We start from the raw sequence: 4,676 nt of genomic DNA, 5'->3' as shown, positions 1-4,676 counted from the left end.
CTTCTGCCACCTTAAATTTCATTATTGTCCTGTGTTTTCCCCCTGATGCTGCCAGGTGCTGTTAAACAATAACGGTGACGTGAAATGACGGCTTTTTTCGTCTGTGTCTGATGCCAGAAGTCACCGACCAAGCACAGGTTTTCAGCAACTTCGGAGTGAGACCAGGTTGCCCTTTCCACCCACCCGGCAAATTTTCTTGCTCTATATTACAGTAGTTGCTGGCCACGTCAGAAATAGTTGCTGCCTGGTGCTTACCATACTGCCACGAAAGGTTCCCCTGAACGTCAGTGTCTGATGCTGAAATCATTGATAAAGCAGTGGTATTTGACAAGTTGGGAGTGAGAACAGACGGGTAAATTCCCTGAGCCTCTCAAGTTAAAATGGCCAACTATACAGCAATAATAAACATGTTTACAGCCTGGTACAAACAACAGTTTTAGTCTCTAGAGTGAATTCAATATTCATGACAACTGAACAAGAGGTACATTTTCATATATCTCAACCGTTTACATTTTATTTATGCTCAAAGTTGCGCACATTTAAGGGACATGACTTCACTGTGGAAGCAGTTTCACGACGATGTCAACAAAGTGCTGGAGGCAACTGTGAAGGGAGACGCCGATAGAAGGCTACATGAGATGACAACAATCATTGTCTGTATTGCAGCTGAACGGTTCTGTGCAGAGGAGAAGAAATGCTCCGGAAAATCTTATTCAATGAACCAAAGAGCTGTAAGGATCCGCAACATCAGGCAGGAGGTGAAAGCACTGAAGTCTCGACAGAAGGAGGCAGGAGATGAGGAACACATTGGCTTAGCCCAACTGATGTGTATCCTACGAAAGAAAATCAGGGTCCTCTGTCGGGCAGAGGGGCATTGGAGGCAGTGACGTGAGAAGGCTTGCAAACGTGCTGCCTTTATCGCCAACCTCCTTCAAGTTCACCAAAGACTTGCTGGGGAAGAAACAAAGCAGAGAACTTGTCTGCCCGCAGGAAGACCTGGACCAACATCCGAAGCAGACATACAGTGATCCAGAGAGAGAGAGAGCAGCAGTTGGGAGAGTGCAACATCTTAATAGATGCCCTTGAACCAGAAGAGCAGTTTGACATGTCAGAACTGCAGCTTAAGGAAGTCAGAGAGGTCGTCCGCAAGGCAAGGGCAAGCTCTGTTCCAGAACCAAGCGGCACTTTGTGCAAAGTGTACATGAACTGTCCCAAACTCCTGCTGCATCTGTGGAGAATCCTGCGAGTCTTCTGGAGAAGGGGAAGATCCCAGAACAGTGAAGAGTGGCTGAAGGGGTGTGGATCCCAAAGGAGGAAAACTCCACCCAGATTGACCAGTTCCGCATCATTTCCCTGCTGAGCGGTGAGGCAAAAATCTTCTTCGGTGCTGTTTCCAGCTGGCTGTGCACCTACCTGGCAAAGAACACCTATATTGGCACATCAGTCCAGAAGGAAGGCATTTCAGGGATGCCAGGCTGTCTGGAACGCACAGGTGTGGTGACACAGCTCATCAGAGAGGCCAGAGAGAACAAGGGCAATCTGTCAGTGCTGTGGCTTGACCTGGCAAATGCATACGGTTCCATTCCACACAAGCTGGTCCAGCTCACTCTGACGAAACATCACATCCCAAGCAGGATCAGAGACCTCATTGCTGATTACTACAGCAACTTCAGGATGACATTCTATTCAGGAGCAACAACATCAAGCTGGCAAAAGGGGGAGATCGGCATCATCACAGGGTGCACTATCTCTGTGATGCTGTTCTCACTCGACATGAAAATGCTCACCAAGCCTGCTGAACCAGAGTGCAGAGGGCCCAGAACGAGTTCCAGTCTACGGCAACCACCCATCAGGGCATTCATGGATGACCTCACAGTCACCACAGAGTCAGTCCCAGGTTGCCAGTGGATTCTGCAGGGGCTCAAAAAGCTAGTGGGGTGGACCAGGATGCATTTTAAACCAGCCAAATCAAGATCCATGGTGCTGAGGGAAGGGAGGGTGGAAGACAAGTTCCGGTTTACCATTGTAGGCACAGACATCCTAACCATCACAGAGAAGCCAGTCAAGAGCTTAGGCAAGGTTTTGACAGGGACACAACATCCATTCAGTTGACCTGTACTGAGTTGGATGGCTGGCTGAAATCCGTGGACAAGTCAGGCCAACCCAGAAAGTTCAAAGTCTGGATCTACAAGCATAGCATTCTTCCTAGGATTCTGAGGCCCCTCCTTGTCTATGCAGTCCCAATCTCAATAGTTGAGACCTTAGAGAGGAGGGTCAGCAGCCACCTCAGGAGATGGCTGGGTCTTCCAAAGAGCCTGAGCAGCATTGTACTCTATGGATGCAACAACAAACTGCAACTGCCCTTCAAATCTTTGGAGGAAGAGTTCAAAGTGACAAGAGCCAGGGAAGTGGTTCAGTATAGGGACTCAAGCGATCCAAAGGTGGCCAAGGCAGGGATCCAAGTAAGGACTGGCAGGAAGTGGAGGGCAGAGGATGCTGTTCAGGAAGCAGTGGTGAGGCTGCACCACAGGAGCCTGGTGGGAGTGGTCACACAAGGCAGAACTGGCCTGGGATCCTTTCCAACTCCCCAAACAAACATCACCAGAGGGAAGGGATGGCGCCATCTGGTTCAGGATGAGGTGAGGACTGCGATGGAGGAGACAAGAGTCTGTAAGGCAGTGGGGATGAAGCAGCAGGGAGCTTGGACTAGATGGGAGAATGCGATGGAGAGAAAAGTGACCTGGGTCAAGCTTTGGAAAGCTGAGCCTCACCACATCAAATTTCTCATCCAGGCAGTATACAACGTGTTTCCAAGCCCATCAAACTTGCACACTTGAGGCATAGCAGACTCACCAACATGCCCACTGTGTTCCAAGCGAGGAAGCCTTGAGCACATCCTAAGCTGCTGTACAAGGGCACTTGGAGATGGACAGTACTGATGTTGACATGACCAGGTCCTTAAGACCATCGTTGAAGCCATCGGCATAGGACTGGAGTTGGCAAAGCGGCACCTACCCTCCAAGAAATCCATCACCTTCATCTGGGCAGGGGAGCAGACAGCTCCCACCAAAAGAACATCTGCAGGCATTCTGACCTGTCAATTGTTGGTCGATCTCGAGCGTTAGCTGAAGTTCCCCAGCCATATAGCAGTTACCACCCTGCGACCAGACATTGTCCTTGTGTCTACCAAGAGTCCATCAAGCAGGCTGTCCTACTGGAGTTGACAGGCCCATGGGAAGACCACTTGGAAGAGGCCCTTGAAAAAGCTCTCCAAGTACATGGGACTGGTCAGCGACAGTCAGCAGGCTAGATTGAGAGTGATGTGCCTCCCGGTGGAGGCTGGATGTAGGGGATTTGTGGCCCGATCCTTAGCCAGAGCCTACAGCAGTTTGGGCATCAAGGGAGAGAGGAGGAGGAGAGCTATCTGCAATACCACCATTGCTGCAGAGACAGCCTCAAAATGGCTATGGCTTAAGAGAGGAGACTCCAGGAACATCACTGATGATGTGTCCAGATTAGGCATCTGCAGCTGTATGTACACAGGGCAGAGCCTCTTGACTAACAGGTTGTCTGTGGGCATCACCACAGCCTCTCAGTGAGATCCACCTCTCACCCCTCCACACCTCCAAACTCTTGTCCAAATATGGTCAGTTGTGGCTACAAAAATCTGGCAACGGCTGAAATGCGGAACTCAAGGCAATAAAACAGTTCACAAACCAATGGGTGACATCCATTATGTAGACAGTGTGGTCTCTACAATGTGCTGACAGCTCAAGACAGGAGGGCATACCTGTGAAGGAAAAATGTAAGTGTTTCTTATTACAGATCATAAATGTGTCAGCTCTAAGATTGCAATCATGTCTTTCGTTATAATTTAATGTGTGATATAGTTCAGGTCTGGTTGTAGTAGATTGACTGGACATGTAGATACCACCTGTTCCACGTGTCTCTGTCTGTATCCAGGCTAAAGAAATGCTAATTAATCCAAGAATCTCTGTGTGTGTTTGTGCTGCTCATCACCCTCTTAGCAGCTGGCCTGTATCTAATTGCTGCTACAAAATTCCTCTCCATTCACAGGCATGCTGCTGAGCAGAGCGGAGCACAGCAGAGGAGAGTGTAAGAATCAATGCAGAATTCACATCTTTGAAAACTGAGGCACTGTCACAAATTATTCATCATTAGAATGTGCGAGAGAGGAGAGCGTTTTTATGAGCCTGTTGTGTGTTTGCACTTGAATCTAAGAAAATGCAGCGCTGTTTCATGAGTTGAGGAATTCATTTGGACACAGGTAAATCAAGGAAAGCGGTCCTCTGAGGTGTCAATAGGCAGCCTTCTGCATACATTTCAGTCAATGACGGCTTGCTTCTCCTGCTTCTGCCCACTCAACACTTTACACAGTGTGTAATCAAAAGCAGCGTTACAGGCATAATTAACAGCAATAGCAAAAAAAAAAAGGGATTAAATATGATTGATATAAGATTAATGAGCCAAACACTGATGGACACAGAACTGAGAGCTAGAAGGAAAGGAGGGGTTTGACCAGAGAGGTTTAATGATATTGCTGCTTAAAATACTGTATTCTCTGTCTGTCGATGGAGGAGGTGAATGCAGATTGAGTTCTAATGAATCTTGCTTCTCAACATCCTCCTCCGCCCAAAAAAAAACCCATAGTATTT

At 48.2% G+C, this 4,676-nt stretch overlaps 1 pseudogene; it reads left to right on the top strand.

Moving 5' to 3' along the window:
• The first annotated feature begins 548 nt into the window (after positions 1-548).
• On the top strand, positions 549-3,599 carry LOC117266592 (uncharacterized; annotated as a pseudogene).
• Positions 3,600-4,676: the final 1,077 nt, after the last annotated feature.

The sequence above is a fragment of the Epinephelus lanceolatus genome, chromosome 15, assembly GCF_041903045.1.
Source record: "Epinephelus lanceolatus isolate andai-2023 chromosome 15, ASM4190304v1, whole genome shotgun sequence".
Classification (NCBI taxonomy): domain Eukaryota; kingdom Metazoa; phylum Chordata; class Actinopteri; order Perciformes; family Serranidae; genus Epinephelus; species Epinephelus lanceolatus.
Note: the sequence above shows the minus strand (reverse complement) of the source record. Positions and strands in the feature narration are given on the sequence as shown.